Consider the following 24,061-nt stretch of genomic DNA (forward strand, 5'->3'; position numbering starts at 1 on the left):
GCGCTGTAAAATTGGGTGGCAGGTGGAAAAAGGTGTAACATCTGCAACACAATATTTACTTTCGGTATAATAGAGGGGTGAATGCAGAGGAGTCAGCTGGAAAGATTTGAACACTGTGTGGAGCGAGTGGGAAAAATACCACAGAAAAAGATATTCTTGTTTCAACAACGACCGTTCTGGCATGAATGATTTTCCACATTAAGGAAGTCTCGTATACTGATGTAAGTGATGGATTGCCATTTAACCATCATGCGACATTTGCATTCAACAGGCAAGGTTCAGAAGTCTGGTGTAGGAGTACTGCAAGCCTTAATTCCAAGCAGTAGAAATCAATAAAGTGACTATTATTGCAGTTTTGCTTGAACCTCATCAGGTCGCTCATTGAGCATTCCTACGCAACACTGTCACTGGTGACGAGTTATGATGTTTTAATCGTTAACTTCCTAAGAAGAAATGGAAGGCTGATAGCTACCAAAAGACGTAAACTTGACCAAAGAGTAGTGTGAACATAATATTTTGCATCTGATTGCTCCAAATGTCTGTTTTGCACTACGAAGCTTACCCTAAGTGTTTGTCCATCACAGCTGGAATTCGTTGCCAACAACTGAGACACCTTTCGGTCGCAGTGTAAGAAAATCGACCGACTAAACTACATCACGTGTGCTACTGCATGATAACGTACTCTGTTGATTTGAGAAACAGAACTATCCAGATGCTTGATAGGGAAGTAATCTTTCAGGCACTTGTATTGATAGGGAAGTCATCTCTCAGGCATTTGTCTCTCTGATCGTATATCCGTAAACTTTTACCTTTCCTGCTCATGATTAAAAAAAAAGGTTCACATGGCTCTGAGCATTATGGGACTTTCCGGCCGGCTGCTCTTGATCGATCAACTGTCAAGGCAGCTCATATCTAAACGAAAATGCTCTTCAAACTACACTAATTTAATGGCACCGTTAGAGCCATTAGGTTTCCACAGGTAAACTACTTTAGCATTGTCATATTGTTTTAGATATTGTGGAAGAATATATTGTTGCTGATTAATTTCTCTTTGATGATTACTGTTGTTTGTCAATAAACTACTGGGAAACGCAATTAAAATATTCACTGTGTTAATACAAATTAAATTCAACTTACTACATAAACATCACGACGGCAGTCCATATCAATAAAACATTAAGTGATTGTAAGGCGATTGTGTCTTTTATAACACAAATTAGTAGGATATTACCGACTTTTGACTTCGAAAATGCATGTATTTGCTTTATGTCTTATATTATACTCAAGTATTATGAAAATGTGGCAGATCATAGATAAAATTACGTATTCACAACAACAAAAAATTTGTAGGCAGAAAACAAAAGTGGCATTATGAATATTTGTAGTATCATAAGGTTTACACTCTGACGCTAAGGGGTACTGAAAGTAGCAAGACAAATTATGATCTAGCGTTGACTTTCAGCGAATCTCGAATGGCGAACGACAGCAGATTGTATGTGGTACGCAGGCACGTTACCTCTTCTTTTATATATATTTTACCGAGACTCGAACTCGTGACCTTTGTCTTTCGCGGGCAAGTGCTCTACCAACGTTTTTTTTTAAATTATTGGCCTCCCTTCTCTCCTCACAGCCCTTCCTCACGCTCTCCAGAAGTGCCTTCTTCGGCGAGCTTCTTCAGCTGTATTCAAAAGAAAACAAATACTCCAATTATAGTGGTTTCTCCTACCAGTAAACAAAAATTAGTCTCCTTCGCCTTGATGGCGAAGAAGCAATCTCTTGGAACAAAAAAACGTTTCTTAAAGTCAAAATCAAACTTCTTTTTCCTTTAAGAACAAATATGAGGAATAAATAAGGAAAAGGTCGTGCGACTCGTAGTTAAAGGCCACTTCTTACAGGAGCTCCTTAAGTGCCTCAGCCTACAGCACGCCAGCTCATCCAAACGTGTCTTCTCATTGCTTAGGCGTGGGTTCTGGGTAGCACATCTACACTCCTGGAAATTGAAATAAGAACACCGTGAATTCACTGTCCCAGGAAGGGGAAACTTTATTGACACATTCCTGGGTTCAGATACATCACATGCTCACACTGACAGAAACACAGGCACATAGACACAGGCAACAGAGCATGCACAATGTCGGCACTAGTACAGTGTATATCCACCTTTCGCAGCAATGCAGGCTGCTATTCTCCCATGGAGACGATCGTAGAGATGCTGGATGTAGTCTTGTGGAACGGCTTGCCATGCCATTTCCACCTGGCGCCTCAGTTGGACCAGCGTTCGTGCTGGACGTGCAGACCGCGTAAGACGACGTTTCATCCAGTCCAAAACATGCTCAATGGGGGACATATCCGGAGGTCTTGCTAGCCAGGGTAGTTGACTTACACCTTCTAGAGCACGTTGCGTGGCACGGGATACATGCGGACGTGCATTGTCCTGTTGGATCAGCAAGTTCCCTTTCCGGTCTAGGAATGGTAGAACGATGGGTTCGATGACGGTTTGGATGTACCGTGCACTATTCAGTGTCCCCTCGACGATCACCAGAGGTGTACGGCCAATGTAGGAGATCGCTCCCCACACCATGATGCCGGGTGTTGGCCCTGTGTGCCTCGGTCGTATGCAGTCCTGATTGTGGCGCTCACCTGCACGGCGCCAAACACGCATACGACCATCGATGGCACCAAGGCAGAAGCGACTCTCATCGCTGAAGACGACACGTCTCCATTCGTACCTCCATTCACGCCTGTCGCGACACCACTGGAGGCGGGCTGCACGATGTTGGGGCGTGAGCGGAAGACGGCCTAACGGTGTGTGGGACCGTAGCCCAGCTTCATGGAGACGGTTGCGAATGGTCCTCGCCGATACCCCAAGAGCAACAGTGTCCCTAATTTGCTGGGAAGTGGCGGTGCGGTCCCCTACGGCACTGCGTAGGATCCTACGGTCTTGGCGTGCATCCGTGCGTCGCTGCGGTCCGGTCCCAGGTCGACGGGCACGTGCACCTTCCGCCGACCACTGGCGACAACATCGATGTACTGTGGAGACCTCACGCCCCACATGTTGAGCAATTCGGCGGTACATCCACCCGGCCTTCCGCATGCCCACTATACGCCCTCGCTCAAAGTCTGTCAACTGCACATACGGTTCACGTCCATGCTGTCGCGGCATGCTACCAGTGTTAAAGACTGCGATGGAGCTCCGTATGCCACGGCAAACTGGCTGACACTGACGGCGGCGGTGCACAAATGCTGCGCAGCTAGCGCCATTCGACGGCCAACACCGCGGTTCCTGGTGTGTCCGCTGTGCCGTGCGTGTGATCATTGCTTGTACAGCCCTCTCGCAGTGTCCGGAGCAAGTATGGTGGGTCTGACACACCGGTGTCAATGTGTTCTTTTTTCCATTTCCAGGAGTGTATTAAGTTCGGTTCGGTTAATACAGTTTTCAGCTTCTCAGGGCTTGGACGTTCCAGCTACGAGGTGGGTCATCGAAGGTGCTCCCGTAAGAAATTGGAAAAATCTTGCTTATAGAGTGGGTTGCGTATCAGGACTCAGTGTCGTTCGTTGAGATAACTCCAATATCAGGGCGTAGACTTGTCTCCAGAAGTAAAAAGTTAGCGGATCGTGTGGCCACAGATCTAATTCACAGAGTGAGTTTTGGCGGAGTGGTAGAAAGTCTCATCGGGGTACAAAAGCATGTGAACGTCGTTCTGAGCTGGTGTCTGTCGAGTCAGAAACGCCAAAATTCGCCGCGCAAGTGTCTACACGTCGAACGCTGTGCCACAGTGGAACCAGTGGACATCCGTGTCATCCACTCCACAGTAGGTGCAGAGGGATGAATCGGTGAGATGAATGCGGTGCAGACGATCTCGGTTAACTTGTTTGCAATTCACGGTGATGTACCACGCTGATTGAACGTCTGATTCGAGAAAACGCGCATGTATCGCCTTCCATATGTGTCGCCACACGTACTGTGGATACTTACGTTCGATGGGGTTGGACGGGCGGCACTGTTGTAACAATTGGGAGACTGTTTTCGTGAGGTACAAACGAGTAAGTGGTAAGGAACGGTAGACATAACTGAACTCCAGGAAAAATCGTTGGCTGTAATAAATGGGGGCTGGAATGGTCGATACCAGTACTGGGACGGACAAGGAGGCCGGTGCAAAGTTGTGAAGCAGGAGGCTAGTAATGCTCTGCGGGCAACGATGCCAAAGTTTTAGTTGGGACCTGACGTAAAGTGCCTTGACACGAGTCGGCACGTGGATGAGTCTCACCCCGCCACGATCTCGTGGCAATGCAAGGGATTCATATTGCACCTTGAATAACATCCCCGAGCTGACGAAGGAGCCGAAAGCCAACAGCAGTCGTCGGGCCATGGGATTTGGAACTGGTAGTACTTGAGCCATGTGTGGCATACGGGACGCATGATACATGTTCACGTATTGCGCGCGTTGGATAACGTCGAGAGCTCGTAGCCGGTGATATGAGAGATTTGCTCTGATTGTCTGTAGCAAGCGTCTACCATTTATAGTCGCTGAGCGGCGCAGATATGCTGTTAAATCAAGTCCAAGACATCGTATGGTGGCGGCGACACTAAGGGGGGCAACGCAACTCTCCGGCAAGCCTTCACCAATGAGCAGGATCTTGGATTTTGACACGTTGAGGCAGCTCCCTGACGCTTCGCCGTAAGTCGCCACCCATGTCAGTGCTGCTCGCACTTCATCATCACTGCGCAGATATAGTACTATGTCGTCTGCGTAGGCTGTACAACAAAAACGGTGGCCTTGCACGACCATGCCTTTCAAACGTTGGCGCATGCCCTGGAGCAGGAGTTCCAAGGCGAAAGCATACAAAATCGTGGAAAGAGGGCAGCCTCGTCGTACAGATCGTGCGAAGACCAGGGACGGTGTGAGGTGACCATTGTACATGATTTTAGAGGTTGCACTACTCAACAGGCGCATAACTACTGTGACAATACCGCCAGGAAAACCCATATGCTGAAGAACTGTCCGTAAACAGAAGTGGTCAACACGGTCGAAAGCCTGGCTAAAGCCCAGTGAAGCCAAGGCGCCAGGGAGACTTTGATAATGCGCTAATGCTATCATGTCTCTGTAACGCCAAAGGGCCGTACGGATGTTGTTGTCGCCTCCTAGGGAAGTCTGGTCGCAGGATGTGACGTACCGTGTGCTCTTCTTGAGTCACGATGCCAGTAGTCGTGTGAATATTTTCATATTGCTCTTAAGCAAAGTAATTGGTCGATAGTCCTGGACCCTCGATAGCCCGTGCGGTTTATGTACATGGGATAATAATGCCTTCTAGAAAGGCGCTCGGGACCACTGTCATCGGTGACGTCAGCTCTTGTGCGATTGCCGTCCACGTGGAAGCCAACAAAGAGTGAAAACTTTTATAAAATTCGATGGGTATACCGTCAGGTCCAGAAGATCTGTTATCGGAACCCGCCTTGATAGCATCTACCACTTCATCTGTGGTTACGTCGTCTTGGAGGTCATGCACTGCATCCTCCGGAAGAGTGTTAGTAGTAAGCTGGGCGACTTCTGTGATCAATGCTGCAGAATGCGGTACGGCTGCGTATAGCCTGGAAAAATGAGCATGGAGAGCACGACCGAAGCTTTGTTGGGTGTCGTGCCGGCGCCCCTCCACATCAGTGAGGACTTGGATCAGAGCTCGTCGTCGTCGTTGTCTTTCCTGAAGGAGGTGGTACATCGAGGGATGCGATTAGAAGCACGAGAACGGACTACAGTTCCTTCCAAGTGACGCCGCATGATCAAGGAGATCTGCGCCTTCGTGCGATGGACCATCGACTGCCGACCTGGCGAGAAAGGCATCGTCGCACAGTCACGTAGTATGGTGCAGTAGAAGTGCAGGGTATTAGTTTGCCACGCCTTAAATTCCTGCCCATACCTCATCAGTGTCTTCCTGAAGGTCGGCTTTGCACAGGAGAGCCACCATGATAAGGTGGAGTCATAGGCTTCTCGACGATGGCGGCAGCGTGCCCACGCTTCTTCGACCGTACGGCGACAGTCTGAGGAGGTCAGGTGAGCGACATTGAGTTTCCACACACCACGACTATGCCACACTCACTGTTGGGCGAGAGTGACGTCACAGAAGTACGCATCATGGTCTGAAAAGGCCAAGGGCCAGAATTCCGCATGACGTGTGCCATCAGCAAGGGAGCTGGTAACGTAGATGCTATCTATGCGGCTTGACGAGTGAGAGGTGTAGAATGTATAGCCCGGTTGAATTCCGTGGAGCTTCTTCCAAGTGTCAACAAGTCCTAGACGGTCGATGACCACTGAGAGAGATGCAGAAGGTGAATGTCGCGGGAGTTGGTCCGCGGGCTCTTGTGTCGATTTAAAATCCCCACCGGGTACCAAATTGTCCTGCGGACCTGTGAAGAGGGGTGTGACGCTTTCGGCAGAAAAAGTTTGTCGGTCATGACGGCGGCCAGTGCCGGACGGAGCGTAGATATTAATAATACGCACGCCAGACAGTGTGGGGGCCATAACTCGCGCAGTGGGGAGATAGATGACGTCCTCTGCAGGGAGTCCGTCGCGTAGCAGGATGGCGACGCCACTACCGGTGTCGGATGCTGGGGAAACATGGGTGTTGTATCGGGTGGGAACTACGCAGTCAGCCAAAACACCTCTTCTAAGAGTGCTATATCAACATCCGCAGAGTAAATAGTGTCTCGGAACATGGCCAGATTATGGGGGCACGAATGGTGGCAAGATTCATAGTGGCGATACGATATTGCTGTGTACGGCCATCCTCAGTATCTGCAGAACGTGCGGTAGAAGTAGCCGGCAGGTGGAGACCCGCCGGTGGTGCCGCAGTGGTGATAATTACTGGCGGGGCGCCAGCCCCAGAGTCGCCGAGGTGGACTCCTGTGCAGACACGCCGGCAGTCTGTTCCACTTCTTCTTCAACGTCATCGGCCCAGGAAGTTGACGACACGGACATGTGACGGTCACGTACGTCCGGAACGGGTGTTGTGGATTCCGCAACGTGAGTGGCAGGGGGACCGCTTTCATCATTCGTTGACAACGGCGAGAATACGTCCCAGGCTGAGAGAGGAGGCGTCACAGGAGGGCCGCTCTGTTGCTGCCGCATCGCGTGACTGGACGCAATGTGGAAGATCACCGTCAGACATCAGGTAGACATCTCGCGGGGCCGTCTGAGAAAGGGCGTCATCGGAAGGCGTTCGTCGTCGTTTCCTGTGTTTGCGAGGCGACCGCTGTTTTCTGATGTGGCCTTCTGAATCGTCGTCTGACGCCGAACCTGTCTGGACAAAGACAGACGTCGGCAAGACACCGAAGTCGACGTCCATGGTTCCAACAGGAACATCGGTTTCGGTCTGCAACCCGGACGGTCCTGAAGCGAGCACTGGAGACGACTCCGTGCTGGTGCCGTCGGCGCGTTGTGCTGCGGCGGGTGGCGTTGACGATGCTGCTGGCGCAATCGGGAGTGGCACGACGGGGTCCTGTGCAACCTTGGAGTAGGTGATGGGTAAGGACGTGACCGTCGAAGCCTGGGTCTCTTCACGGAACGGCATCTGCATTAAACGGCGGTGTAAACATTCGGAACGCATATGCCCCTCCTGGCCACATCCTGCGCACGTTCGTGGCTGTCCATCGTACATGACGATTGCCCTCACACCGCCAATCAGCAGTTACGATGGGTCATGTTTCGTCAGCTCCATTTTTATTTGCCGGACGCCATTTAATACGGGGTAGGTCGTAAATGTTTGCCACTTCTCCGCGACGTGACCCAAGACGGTGCCATATGGTTGGAAAGCGGCAATGACCACATCCTGAGGCACCTCGAACGGGAGCTCAAACACCCGCAATGTCCGGGGATCGAATCCAGCATGGGCGACTGTCACAGCACCCATATGTCCTTCAGAGTGTTTAAATTTTAGACCGGTGGCATGACGGTGAATTATGTCAGTGTAAATTTCCTCCGTCGACATCTTGATGTAGACAACACTTCCAGTGATGGAAAACTAGATGCCGATTACGTCCTAGGGATTCAAACGTAGATCCTCTAGTATGAACTGTTCGACTTCGAAAGCTCTGGGTCGTGGATGTTCGGCCTGTAACGTTACTTTGATCGTTGCACGGCGGTACGAGTGCGCCATGGAGTACGTTAGTACTGGACTCGATAGACACAAACACCACGACGCGGAAGTAAACACCACCGAGAGCGTAGCGTCGGACGGTGTGCGGAGCAGCTCCGCACGCTAACACGGCTGTGAGCCACCTGTTACCTCGGAGCTAGCAGAGAAGTGCGACATATGTGTCTTAGTTATTGGCCCAGTAGCCTCTATGACACATAAATCGTAACATAAGAGACGAGAGTAGTTGTATTTCTCGTGTGGAACCGCGTTCGTGGACTCAAAAGCATTAACTGATATCCTTATATCACATCTCAAAAGAAAATGACGCGCATTATTCAGTTGAAATGACATGATAATATCAAATGAATTTAGCAATATAGTTCTGTGCCATGAAGGAAGTAACTCGTCGGTCACAGAGTTTCCAAACATATTCTGCGTTGTTGCAATGTTTCAGTTATACTACCAGGAAGGATACCTGCTGATGAGTTCTGTGGTGACCTCGGAAGTGACTGTTGCTTCGTCTCAAAGCTGTGGATAGCAAGGGCCGGAATATCCTCATTATATGTCAATGAGTCCTATTCGCATTTCTCTAACCAGCTTTAAAGGCTAGAGTGTAATTACTTGTAATACATTGATGCACTTAGTGCAAACGAAACGTCATAAATTAATAACTACGACAATTATTTGTGTTTTACTGTCTTAATCGGAGTGAAACCATGAAAGCGTATTCACCAGACACGTTTCACAATTTTGGAGCTTCTCCATTGGTTGAGCTGGGAACGTATATTTGCTATACAATATTGTTATTGAGATCACTGTCATTGGAACACCCGCTAGAAGACAGGCATGACCTGGCCTCTTGCTGTCAGCTTTTCTGACGGATATTCTGCCGTTGCTCCAAACGTGAAGACTCAAGTTGAATTCGAATATTTCATATGGCGAAAATCTGATGTTTCTATTCTTCCAGCTTTAACATTCAACAGATAGTCACCACTAGCGGCATAAAAGCGCCTGTGAACCACCAATTAATAAAGCAGTCATATTAGTGGAATCTGACAAACTCTATCTGTCATCTGATAACTGTAAAAACCTGTTTTTTTTTATCTGCACAGCACTGCAGTATTAATATAAGGGTTTCGTGGGATTCCTACAATTAATTTCGTTGTGATCGTTTTCAATGACAGTTGGGGAGGAGCAAAATCATCTGACTTGAAATATACTTTTCCAGCGGGATTTCAAATTTTGGCTACAGTTACAGTAGTACATCCAGTGAGGAATCAAGATTATGAGCATTCACTCACTGCTGTGGTATAGGCTAGGGCAGAAGGAAGCAAGTATACCACAAAGTAAACGATGAGAGACATTCTAATTATATCTCGCAAACTTAAGTTTTCAAAATCGCTGTCACACGAATTGTTCAGGAAATTACAACTATATCTAGTGAAATGAGTAGGTTAAGGCAGCTCCAGTCCTTCAAGAACAGACACCACATATATATACGCACAGACAGGGTGTTCGGGAAGAATAGTAGATATTTTAGCAGTTGCATAAAAAATTCCATTTAAATGTGTCCACTTTATATTGAGTACAGAGATACAGCTGTTAGTACATAAACCTAACAAACTCAAAGCAAAGGCAGTTGAATATGTTGAAAGTTTGTTTTCAAAAATTCCCAGACCAACTTCAATGTCCTTTCGAGTTCCCTTCATAACACCACGTGCAGCTCTTCTGACGTCGTCTTTGCGTTCTTTTATGAGGGCTGCACTATTCATAATCCGAACAATCAAATATGCTCCTGGGTAACTTTTTCTTTGTAGACTTCGCCTTTTAACCATCGACACAGACAAAAATCCGAAGGGATAAGGTCGGGGGATCTTGGTGGCCAAAAAATGTGCCCATATCTACTGATCCCGGAAATGTTAGGTAGCGGTCACGCGGTTCCTGACTGAAGCGCCTAGAACCGCTCAGCCACACCGGCCGTCCTAGAATCTTATATCTGGCAAAAGAATGGATCGTGCGTATGACTCTGTGCAACACTGTATTAGACTCAAAAAAACAGTGTTTACCACTACACCCCCTATCACTTTCACCTAGATCTACAGGGATAGTCTGCAAATCAAATTTAAGTGACTGTGTAGAACCAATTATCAAATAACTTACGAAACAGCTGAGTGCGATCGCATCTCACCAGAAAGCTGTCATCTCGGTTCGTTAGTACATAAAAGGAGGCTTGACAGCCACGTCCGATCTGTCTTCTGTCATAGTGGGAAGTGCCAACATCTTCTCCCCCTATGTGCTAAACATGCCTCTGTCATTAAGAAGCAAGACCAAGCCACCGATGAACCCCTTGGTTTTTTGTTGTTATTGGAGAAACTGGACACTATTGTTACTCACACTGGCAACATGAATTACACCGAAAATGGTATGCTCCTTAGCAAGTAGAATTTAAACCTGCTTACACCCATTATACAGGGTGTTACAAAAAGGTACGGCAAAACTTTCAGGAAACATTCCTTACACACAAAGAAAGAAAATATGTCATGTGGACATGTGTCCGGAAACGCTTACTTTCCATGTTAGAGCTCATTTTATTACTTCTCTTCAAATCACATTAGTCATGGAATGGAAACACACAGCAACAGAACGTACAAGCGTGACTTCAAACACTTTGTTACAGGAAATGTTCAAAATGTCCTCCGTTAGCGAGGATACACACACAGCAACAGAACGTACAAGCGTGACTTCAAACACTTTGTTACAGGAAATGTTCAAAATGTCCTCCGTTAGCGAGGACACATGCAACCACTCTCCGTCGCATGGAATCCCTCATGCGCTGATGCGGTCCTGGAGAATGGTGTATTGTATGACAGCCGTCCACAATACGAGCACGAAGAGTCTCTACATTTGGTACCAGGGTTGCGTAGACAAGAGTTTTCAAATGCCCCATAAATGAATGTCAAGAGGGTTAAGGTCAGGAGAGCGTGGAGGCCATGGAATTGGTCCGCCTCTACCAGTCCATCGGTCACCGAATCTGTTGTTGAGAAGCGTACGAACACTTCGACTGAAATGTGCAGGAGCTCCATCGTGCATGAACCACATGTTGTGTCGTACTTGTAAAGGTAAATGTTCCAGCAGCCAGGTAGAGTATCCCGTATGAAATCATGATAACGTGCTCCATTGAGCGTAGGTGGAAGAACATGGGGCCCAATCAAGACATCACCAACAATGCTTGCCCAAACGTTCACAGAAAATCTGTGTTGATGACGTGATTGCACAATTGCGTGCGGATTCTCGCCAGCCCACACATATTGATTGTGACAATTTACAGTTTCATCACATTGGAATGAAGCCTCATCCGTAAAGAGAACATTTGCACTGAAATGAGGATTGACACATTGTTGCATGAACCATTCGCAGAAGTGTACCCGTGGAGGCCAGTCAGCTGCTGATAGTGCCTGCACATGCTGTACATGGTACGGGAACAACTGGTTCTCCCGTAGCACTCTCCATACAGTGACGTGGTCAACGTTATCTTGTACAGCAGCAACTTCTCTGACGCTGACATTAGGGTTATCGTCAACTGCACGAAGAATTGCCTCGTCCATTGCAGGTGTCCTCGTCGTTATAGGTCTTCCCCAATCGCGAGTCATAGGCTAGAATGTTCCGTGCTCCCTAAGACGCCGATCAATTGCTTCGAACGTCTTCCTGTCGGGACACCTTCGTTCTGGAAATCTGTCTCGATACAAACGAACCGCGCCACGGCTATTGCCCCGTGCTAATCCATACATTATATGGGCATCTGCCAAATCAACATTTGTAAACATTGCACTGACTGCAAAACCACGTTCGAGATGAACACTAACCGGTTGATGGTACGCACCGATGTGCTTAATGCTAACGCCGTAGAGCAATGAGTCGCATGTCAAAACAAGCACCGAAGTCAACTTTACCTTCCTTCAATTAGGGCAACTGGCGATGAATCGAGGAAGTACAGTACAAAATGAGGAAAGTAAAATAAGCTCTAACATGGAAATTAAGCGTTTCCGGACACATGTCCACATAACATCTTTTCTTTATTTGTGTGTGAGGAATGTTTCCTGAAAGTTTGGCCGTACCTTTTTGTAACACCCTGTAGAACCGTTTTGCGATAACGCCGTGTTAGAGAAAATCTGTGATCAAGTGGACAGTCAGGAGCGTTTAGAAAAGGGGCGGTCAGTAATGTTGGAGAAGGAGATATGTGTGTCATTTAAGTATTATCTATGCAGAATATTATTCAACTTCGTCACTGTAAGACATGGTGTCAAGGCAAACCTACCGTTTCTCATATATGGGAATGGCAGTGTAATAGCAAGAGGAATATTTGAAAAAATCGGCAAGGAAGCACAGGAAATCATTTCGAAAATATATAAAAAATCTTGTCCCTACAGCACATAAAGTGGAATATGTCGACATTAAAATGGACGTTCTAATGGAAGAGCTGGCTGGAATACTGGAACAGATTCGTGTAAATGACCATCACCTTTTGGATTTGGACATAACGCAAGATTTAATTGGGATGTTTAATAAAATCGACATATTTGACTACATAATATCAATCCATGGCTTCTGCATGGCATGAGATTGCCAGGGAGGCAGCAAACTGACTGTGGACAACGATAAGACAGTTGGGATCGAGTATGTAACGTGGCTGAGCTCCCATCATAGAGTAAAGATATATAACACATTTGTATGGCAAATCACAAGCCTATGAGGGAAATAAGTTATTGGTAACCACCTTATACATTTGATAAAGTGTCCACACGAGAAACATTTATGTCTTCCTTGGCTAAAGAACATGATATTACCAGGCTGGAGGTTACGATGTACAAACAAATAATGGATCATATGTTTGACCCTGTGAAAGACATATTAAATGCACTAACAGGATTTACAGTGTGCCCCGCTCTACTTTCTGCCAATTGCTTCCGTATGTTGTCATTTAACGAATCACTTATGGGACATCTGTTGTGTGGTGTTTAACAATCTTCTGCAGTGTGTCTATGGCGTAATAAGAACTGACTGACGTACGAGTAAGTCCTCCAGACACTTAAGACCTAATCGCCATTGCTTAAATGGATATGCTTGTATGTAGGCCTCTGGCACGGATGATACTTTGTAGTTTATTTTGTGTGCTGTAATGATTTTTTATGTAAACGTGACAGTCTGCATAAAACGTAAGAAAGGTAATGTTCGTTGCTATGTCGCATATATATTTCATGGATTTTGGTTATGGACGTAATAGTGAGTACACACAAGGCACTGTCGAATTTATAGCATGTGGTCCACGTTATCTTGTATTCAGTCTGATCGTATGACTTTGGTCCTTATTTTTTGAGTGAAATTACATATATATCTACATAGCACTGCGCAAGCCACCGTACCCCGCGTGGCGGAGGGTACCTGTACCACTATTAGTCATTTCCTTTCCTGTTCCACTTGCAAATAAAAAAAAATGGTTCAAATGGCTCTAAGCACGATGGGACTTAACAAATGGTTCAAATGGCTCTGAGCACTATGGGACTCAACTGCTGTGGTCATCAGTCCCCTAGAACTTAGAACTACTTAACCCTAACTAACCTGAGGACATCACACACATCCATGCCCAAGGCAGAATTCGAACCTGCGATCGACAGTCGCACGGTTCCAGACTGCGCGCCTAGAACCGCGACACCACCGCGGCCGGCATATAAGCTTCATAGTCTCATTAGAGTTTAGTATATTCGAACTGAGAAAATGTTCAAGGATTCTGCAGCAAGTGGACGTTAGGGATTTGTTCTGTAAATTTAGGGTCCGTTTTTTTACACTTCTTATGTACTAGAATCACCTGCACATTTTTCCTGTCACTTTGGACTTTGTGGTGAGCGAGAGATTCATTATAAATGCGGTATAGGTAAGGGGAAAATGCCATACAGTACTCTTTGTAGAACCGAAATGAGATTCCATACGGTCCTTGTCACTTTTTTTCTACTCCTTCAGTTGCTTCTCTACACCACGAATGTTAATTACTATGTCGATCATACGGGAATCTGTCCCACTGGTCAAACGACTGTGTGTGTGCACAATTCTAGCGTCTGAACGATTTCTTCAACGTGAAATTTAAAACTTCGGCTTTTGTTTTGCTATCTTCATCTGCCACAATAGACTGGTCAACAAGGAACTGAATGAAAGCCTTAGACCGGCTTAGTGAATTTAATCGATAGTGAGTAGTTTATACAGTGTAATATATTATGTGAAGTGTAAAGTGTCTACTCTTTACTGCTTCATGTCTTTGCTGTAATTTTATTAAATATGTTCGTTTATGTATGAGAAACTGCAATGTAAAAACTGTTTCATACTTAGGGACTTTGTATTATACACTGTAAAAGTCATTGTGATTACCCTCCGCTACGGAAATGGTGTGGCGCGAGCTAAAAGGTGGAATTGGCGCTCGGGCTGAGCGGGAAGCGAGAGAGCATAGTAAAGAGTCAGTAGCCAGCAGCCGACCAGTCAACAGCGCAGGTGTCGAGCGAGGCATCCAGTATCTAATTTGAGATGGAATGGCCTCGGGTGTAATTGTGGCTGTAAAATGGTGCTCTCGCACTGGAAATGGCTGTGAAAATGATAGTCACGTCGCCAAGAAGAACTAAATAGTGCATATTACTGCCAAAGGACAGACCATGTAGCCGCAATGAGCTCGGCACCACTTTTGCGCCACTGCTTCATCAGATTCGAGAGGTTAGAACTGTATAACGGTATGAACCAGAGTGTCTGTGTGATTTAATTGGCAATAATAATTCAAATATTACTGAACTTTGTGTTCGAACCATGAATTTACTCCTTTCATGGTACCTAACAGAGTCCTCTCCTCAAAATTACTAAACACTGAGTGTCCTGCATGTGAAAACTGATAATAATTTGTGTTATTTGCTTATGCCTAATTTCTGAATGCAAAAGTATGTAAATGTGGATAATCAGATTAATGGTTTAATTGAAATCAAGTGAGACACTTACTGATGAATTTATGAAAGAAATCTCCAATGTTTTGGTTTGCTTCTATTGTGCAAATATCAGTGTTTTAATGGTCAGTCGTATAAAAGTTGTCAGTGAAAATCACTTGATTCCCAAGTGGTGTTACAAAACACTTCGTTTTGATGCTGATTGAAGTTGAAATTTTACCTGAAGTCCGTTCTGAAGTTGTAGAGAGTATTGTCAGTACAAATAATGTTAAAACGTTGCAAAAGTGGTGCAGTAACTCAGCTTCCTTCATAATTGAAAATATTTCTGAAAAGTAAGTATAGTTTGCTTGTATAAAGAAGGGATGGTTTGTGGGACCCCATTTCATTTTTTATATCAGGAAGAAACCAAACTGAATAGTTGTTTTCTAGCTAAAGAAACTAGACGTGATTATTTAAAAAAGTATATATAAAAGGTAAGTGTAAACTTTTATGTTATTGCGTTTGTGGTGTGTACGTATGTGTTAGTCAAACTTTAATGAATGTTAATTCATTCTTTCAAAAGTAATTTTAATAACTTTGGAGTGAAGAAAGAATTTGTATTGTGGCACATATAGTGCGAGATTTATGCGAGTACGCACAGATTATAGAGTACTGCAATGTAAACAACTGTATACAGACTTATCCTTGCAAATGTTGTACTAGCTCATTCGCCGATGTAATATTAAGTGAACAGGTGCGTTAGGACATCTGCTAAGCATGATGCATGTTTTATATTTGTGGCATTTTATGTGTGACATGGTGATGTTCCATGCAATGTTACACTGTGAAGCGACACAGCATCACTATGTGACTTGCAAGTTGGTAAGGATCATGAAGTTCTGTTAATGTGTTACAAGGCACGTTCTAATGCTTCAGTAATGTATGCAGTATTTAAATGAGGCCATATAATTATGTATTAGCCACCGTGACTGGGAATGTTTGTTGACTAAACTTTCAGATCCGATGATGACAGCACAGGTCTGTGTAAACCGGTAATCAATAAAAAGCAAGTGATCTTGCCTTCATGATGTTTTGAAATAATATTACAACATTTATGTACGAAGTAAGAGGTAATTCTCTCAGCTAGAAGATTAGCAGGAAGGAAGAAAATAATAGTTAAAGCGATGAAAGAGGTGGCCAACGGCCTTGCCGCAATAGTAACACTGGTTCCCGTCAAATCACTAGAGTTAAGCACTGTCAGGCTGGGTTAGCACTTGGATGGGTGACCATCCGGTGTGCCGAGCGCTGTCGGCAAGCTAGCAGATGTTCACAAATATAATTAATTTTGTAACCTGCGTACCATGATCTCGTTAGTCCTTCGTTGAATTCCTAAGTCCAAAGCTTTGTATGAAGACTTTGCGAACAGTGCAAGAATCGTGTATATTCTTGTACTGATGCAAATTATTTCCTTATCTCGTCTGCCTTGACTTCTTGATACCCTACGCCTACTTTTACTGCTGGCTGTGCGTATGCAGATGAGTGCTCTGGCTCGCCATATATACGACAGAGTCCGTCAATCAGCTGACGCAATTCTTTTTTCTCCTTCCTCCATTCCTCTTCGCTCATGATTGTTTCACTAATCTGAATGCAATTCCTGGAATTAATGTCAGCCTAAATTTCATTGAACTGATATAATATCTAGATTTCCTCTTGATCTTTTATATTCACAGGCACAGTCCTGTCTGATCCCGCGTCACTCGCAACGCTGTTCGACATGTTCCGCATTCTTCGTTACTTCTTCTGTCACTTTTCCCTTCCATTCCTGAATCAAATCCGTATCCTTACGTAGTTCACCCACTGTGCATTTTATTTTGCGTTCGGACTATTCTGTCTCCTTTCCAATTATTTTATGCGTCTCGGTGATAATCTTGTGGCAAACTTCCACCTGATCTGCTAGTTTTTGTTCTACATTCGCAAAACTTTGCTTATTTTTTCTGAAATGTGTCTTTATGTTCTTCGCCTACTCCTCACACTTATGGTTTAGCTGCACAGTGTTATCTTCTGTCCTTTTGTAGCGTCCGTCCTCTTTCTCGTCATATTGCTTATAATGCATATTGTTTTCCTTGACTATTTTTTGTAACTCCCATCTATTTTCTTGTAACGCTCATCGCTTTCGTCCTCCATGTTTCTGTAACGCATCTCGTTTTTCTCGTATACTCACTTATTATCCATCGCCATTACTATCAGAAGGAAACAGAGATCTAATGGTCCAGGAAATTGATGGATCAGTGCACAATTTGTAACACTTTGGACTAGTCCCCACTCTCTTGTATATTACTCAGATCACTCCCTATTACAACTAATACCTGCAAATTATGATTCTGACTTTCCCGAGGTGCGATATATTGCGAATGGACCTGATGGACAAGGCTTATGTCTGATTAATATTCAAATATGAACATTCTTCAAGGCAGAGAAGATGCTCTGTCCGCACCTCGTGGTCGTGCGGTTGCGTTCTCGCTTCCTGCGCCCGGGTTCCCCGGTTCGATTCCCGGCGGGGTCAGGGATTCTCTGCCTCGTGATGACTGGGTGTTGTGTGTTGTCCTTAGGTTAGTTAGGTTTAAGTAGTTCTAAGTTCTAAGGGACAGTTGACCAAAGCTGTTAAGTCCCATAGTGCTTAATTAAAAAAAAGAGAAGATGTATTGTTTCAACTTCACTGTCATCAAACCAGTCTCAGACGTTTACAGTCACGCTGGGATTTATTTTGTAATATTTAATTTCCTTGTGGGGAAACATATTTTGGAAATGAATGAACAGGCGCCCAAACTGGCATTTGAACCGATGCTGTGTTAGGAAATGTTCGCTGAACAAATTTAAATTTTTTGTTGGTTGGCACTCTAAGATTTGTCCTTCTAGGGCCGCTGAAGGATTCACCTAGTTTGTAAGAGATCTGACAACAGCAGCACTGTCCTGAATATGCGCATTGTGTGCTGTTGCTATCCCACTTATTTCTTTGACAACGTTCTTTAGACGAATATTAACCTTTATGAAATAGATCAGCCTGAAACTTTTTTTAACACCGTCCTACGTTCATAACTAAATTTTATTATCTTTTAGTGTCACATTTAGTAGACAAAATTTACCCATGAACCGTGTACACCACCGTAGCATTACATGAGTGTTTGTCAATGCGGTTTATGAAAACCTGCGTAACGGTAAGTGACACATTGTGACAGTTTCAGATGGCCACAGGCCCAAGTTTGTGTCTTGTTGGTAATCAGAAATTACGCTCCAGTGAGGAGGTTTTATACCTACGACTTGAAACTTCGCCCAACCTATACATCTGCGAAAAATTCGCCTCGTCTTTCACCAGGCCGAATGCGTAGCTTGTAGGATTCAGATCTAAGGCGTACACCTATCGTATGTATGCAGGTGCCAGTCAGAGGTGAGCTAAGAATATTCATCCTGCGGCGTCAAAGGCTCTTACGATCGATGATTACAAGAGGTGCCTCATCGAGGGCATTGGTGCTGCTCCACTCATGGCGCGTCAGGCACTCTTTCTATCGAGAGGCCATGAGATATATACTGCACTGCAGCTGAACGTAAGGCTGTCCTTTCATGACGGCAAATGGTTCATCCATGGGGAAGGGAACGTGACACTCATGCACTCACGCCATTCATTGGCATGTTTGAGTCTGTGGCTTTGTGTTTATTTGCGAATAATTGATCTATGTTTGTACGAGTGTGTGCGAAATATTTTAATGAAATATTTGTCATAGTTGTGTGGATATATCTCTGCGTGAATATGAGTGTCTCACTGCGCACTGTGTGTGCAAATACAGGGTGTATCATAATTAATGGCGTAAACGAATACAGTTGTAAGTAGACGATGCTAGAAGGGAAAAACCCTCATTAAACACAGAGTCGAAAATGCATGCCTTTAGAGCTATAAGCAATTTTTCATCTTCGATACTGTGGAACAAATCTCTTCTACTCCAAGTTCTTTGCTTTCCATATTTTGGAAAGTGGTAGTATAGACCAAAATAAGAAAAAAAGTCCAGAAAACACGTGCTCTAAAACGCATACCTTAAAAGTTACGAGTACTTGATCATTAGAAGAGCTGTGTTTCAAAGTAGCAAAGATAAACAAGTGCTCGTAGCTTTTAAGGATGAAAAATTGCTCGTATGCCTTACGTATGCATTTTCGACCTTACCTTTACTAAGACTTTTTTTGCTTCTAGTATGATATACTTTCAACTGCATGCGTTTACACCATTAATTATGATACACCCTGTATATGGAGTCTACATGTCTGCACACTAGATGTGTAAAATTGGGTACGCAAGTGTTTGTGTGTATGTGTGTGCGCGTCTTCTTCATTTGCTGTTAGTAGACCCTAATTACCATGTATATATTGCACATAGAACAAAATGAAAAGAAAGAATGATCTAATGAAAATACTTTATATAGAATCATCAGAAACAAAAAAATTGCCAATATCGTATATAATAAATGATGATGAACCCAGCCAGAATGGAAATGAAAATATCATGTAAAAGAGTAACAAGTTAATATTGAAAAAAGGGTAACCTTAGTATTTAAGTTTCTCTTCTGTATACTAGCTTCACTATAAATAAATGTATCATACAAACAAAATTCATCAGAAAATGAAACTAATGTGTGTATATGTAAGAAAAAATAGCTGTGTAAATACATCACACAACTGTAAAAAAATTAGTTCTGAAAATTATTGTATGTAAGAAAAAAGTACTTTAAAAATCCCTGTGAGATGAGCCATCAGAAACTTATAGCTTTGTAAACCAAAGAATAAATTGTTAACAAACGACAAAAATATATTGTAAAAAATTTCATTGCAAGAAAAATTGTTAATAATAAACCATAAATTTATTTTGATATATCATTGTTATTATTTCCAAAGCCTGGCATTATCGAATAATTGTTTATTACAGACATGAACCTCCCTCCCATGGTGCTCAGATCTTGAATGAAAAGGCGTACACTGCTGAGATAGTTATAAAGCAAGCAAAAGGGGAGGAGGAGAGGGCCTCGAATCTAATTGATCCAGGAGTTTCCCACCGTTTCATTGCATTTGCATTAGCTGAGAGGGGTCTCCTGCCATTTTCATCTCATGTGAGTGGTATAGAGTCCACATATATAAGGTGTTTGGGTAAGATCACGAGACTGGTATAATGTTACGTCATGACATTGAATACAGCTCATAGTTTCCTATGATGTGGGGGGCAGGGGTACACCTGGGTGACCGTGATCAGTTTCCGGTGGTTCCCTTGAGGAGGAGGAGAGGGGTGGGGGAATTGGGGGCACCAAAGTGCCGAAGTCTGTAATAGTCACGATTTTCTGATTTGTGGGACAAACAAATCACTAGTTACCAAAACCACTTTCAGTGCATTCAGGACTATGCTGTGAATGAAGTCATCAATCTCATGTTGACGCAATAACGGCCATTCTTCCTGTAGAGCGGCTCGCAAGTCTTGGAGCGTGGTTGATGAATGCTGACATGATGAACCCAGACTCCCTAATGTATCCCAGACGTGCTCTTGGGAGTCGAATCGGGAGAGCAATCGGGCCACGCTATGCGTGAAAATTGTTTCGTTTCCAAGAAAACATCAACCACCTGTGCTCTATGAGGTCGAGCATTATTGTCCATCAGTACGACGTTTGGGCCCACACCACCTCGCGACATCCCCTCGTGAGGTCCCAAGATCTCGTCACGACATCTGACAGCAGTTAAACCATGCGATTCAACCGTACAGTTTCATGAAGAAACGTTCGAGGTGTCAATATAACCCCTGCTCACACCATTAAGGACCCTCTTCGATGCTAATCTCTTTCCATAATTTTGGGTCCCGAAATTGTGTTCCACATACTCTCCAGATGCTAATCCATCGACAATACTCTCAAGACGAAACCTGGACTTATCTGTGAAAAGAACATTAGCTCACTACTAGAATGTGCAGTTGGCATGTTGACAGCTCCACTCTAGACGTTTCCTTCTGTGAAGACCCGTCAGTGGTACACATTCAGCAGGTCTCCGACATTGAAGACAGCTCTATGAAGCCTCCCGTACACAGTGTGCCTCCTTACAACACGTCCAGTGGATACTGCCAGGTCAGATGTCAGATGCCAGATGCTGTGCAGTGCTAAGACGCCCCGTCGTGCCCTTATAGCCAAATAACGGCCCTCTCAATGTCACACGAGGTCGGCTTTGCCCTGGTGTTCTGGATACAGTTCCTGTCTCTAAACTGTCCCCACATCCGAAAAACAACACGACGATTCACTTTAAGCTATCGGGCCACAACAGTTTTCGACTGTCCTGATTCCATTCTTCCTATGGCCCTCCACCGCAGACAGTCTGGTAGACGTCTTCTTTGAACCATACTGAAACCTTTGTGACTGTGTACACAGCAATTGTGGATGTGAAACTACCTACCTAACGTTACCCCGCTTGTTGGTGCCCTGACTTCATCACTGCCGTGGTTACTCGTTGAACTCGAATGCCATCTTCCGTGCAGAAAACGATAGTACGAATATCTGTTGACAGTCTGTGTAATGACATCGTGAATTAGACACAGGTTGCGGAAATTCCAGTTTTTTGCTTCAGTTTTGGCCACCATTGTAGGACTTGGAAACGTTTAGGGGAGATGGTCGAGGAGAATATTCATTACAGCCGAATATCCATTATGAATTCTGATTTTGTTCACCACAAAGTGCAGGCATACAAGGGGCTTTTCGGCTATTGGAGAATCTGAATAGAAATCATGGAACTAAATGAACATGGTGCATGTCATACGTTAATCACTGACCGATACAAAGCCGAATATAAGAGTAATTGTTACAAGTAAGCCGTACTACGCTTTGCACTGACTCATTATTTAATACTACAATAAAAAATACTTAAAAAATTTTACTGATGAATTTGTAGATTTTACTTCTGGGCACACAACGCACAGTGTTCATTGAGTCAGAAGAAGAGCTGTTCACATACTCCTACTAATGCAAAGTCAACAGTGCGGGATGGTCGGCACAGACGAGCCTAAAATGATGTCTGAAAAGTGCGCAATCTCAAGGCAAGTACGTCCATAGCACTCAGGCAAACAGTCCCACCCACATTCCAACACTCATACGCACTCAAAACGCACCACAGTGCTCGTACCGCACTAGACCAAGCTGCAGAAGCTCCCAATCCCGTTTATATCGGTCTCTCGTGTTGCATGGGGTCAGCCCACGTGATACGTGTGGTGCGCCGACTGGCGGTATTGTTTCCCCGTAACGTCAATAGATATTCCTCTACAGTGATTACTTCCGGCTGGACGCTTTCTGTCGGATGAAAGCCTGCTATTTGAAGCAAGCAAATTAACATTATTAGACTGAATGTTAATAAAATAGGAGTGTTATAAGTATTGCCATTTTTAAAATAGCGAAAGATAAGAAATGGAAGGTTACTGTTTCAGTGAATGAAGCTCTCATTTGTTTGTAGGTGGAGTAATGGATTCTAAGGTGTTTGGTTAAATGGCTTAGTGGATTAAAAAATCTCTCTCTTTTCATGTGCAGACCTTTAATGAATATAAACTGTACTAAAGTTCTTGTTAGCGGAAGTGTTAACCATTAGTTTTGACAAGAATTTCGCCAGGTTGTACGTGGTGTCTGTGGTTTTATGCTGTGGAACTTACTTTGGGAGTTATGTGTTATCCTTGATTAACCGTTTAATCTTAAGGGAAACTATATGCATACCGATTTATATGCCGATTCCCATTTAAATTAGATTTTTGATCATTAGAATCAAAATTATGGCTCATTATTGAAATCGTAATTACTGAATAAAAATTATAGTGTATTTTGATAGCGCAGGGCATTCACGGTCAGCGAGTACTGCTCTCGTTACGACTTCCTGAGGCGTTTGTAGGTTATTAATTCCTTAACAAAAAAATTCATCGTTTCCTGTTCATACGCTAGTATACTTGCAAATTAGGTTTTTAAAAGTATTTACTAGCGTTTTTTTTCTTTCGTGTAGCGCTATGACCAATTTTTAACTTTTTTGGTATTGGTTTCATTCATAAAGTAAAAGGGAAGAAACGCGGTCTCACACACCATGCACTTTTCTCAAACTTCCAAATTCCTAGTGGAACTCTAAACGTAGTAACTGTTCAGTTTACCTTCTACAGACACGGTGCCTCCTAACAATAGCATGGGCTTACTTTGAGAGATGCCTGTAATGTACGTGTGCTTACATCACCGGAGGTAGCTATAGTCTTCTAACTCAACCAAATAGCTTTGTATCTGCACACAGGTCTGGAGAAGCCTGGGTGATGTCGGTGGCGTCTTAAGTTTTCCGCCCAGGTTAACAGGCAGGTAGAGCTTTGGAGAGCCCACACACTTGTTTCCTGGTTGCCGCTAGGATCATTTTTATTTAGTTATTGGCTCTCGGGACTTGTCTGTACAGACATCTCAACAGTGGAGTGTGAATTACGACGATATTAACGTGAGGACAACGCAACACCGTGTCCCCGAGCGGAGAAAATCTCCGACCCGGCCGGAAATCGAACCGGGCCTCTTCGGTTAGCAATCGTCCGTAATGACCGTGCAGATACCGTGGTGGTCTCCGCTTGGAGTATATCGTTTGCCGCTACTTTGTTGTCAACCTCAGAACACTGAATGTGGCAATGTGAATAATGCTTTTGCGCGATTCGATCTCTAGTATTTTGTAATATGATTAGTGTAGAACAATGATGTTGCGATTTGTTCTTTTAATGTTATGTTCATGATTAGAAAACCATTGTCTTGGTAACATCTTCGCGGTTGCCACGTTGATCTTAGTATTAAGTTGGACAAATCCACTTTGGTCTGTTGCTTGATTTCTTACGAAAGCTTACCATGATAATTATAATTATAGCGTGTAATCAAGATTTCATTCTAAGCAGCCACTAATGTGATCTGGTGTGT

This window comes from Schistocerca gregaria, chromosome X (genome assembly GCF_023897955.1).
Source record: "Schistocerca gregaria isolate iqSchGreg1 chromosome X, iqSchGreg1.2, whole genome shotgun sequence".
In the NCBI taxonomy this organism is placed as follows: Eukaryota; Metazoa; Arthropoda; class Insecta; order Orthoptera; family Acrididae; genus Schistocerca; species Schistocerca gregaria.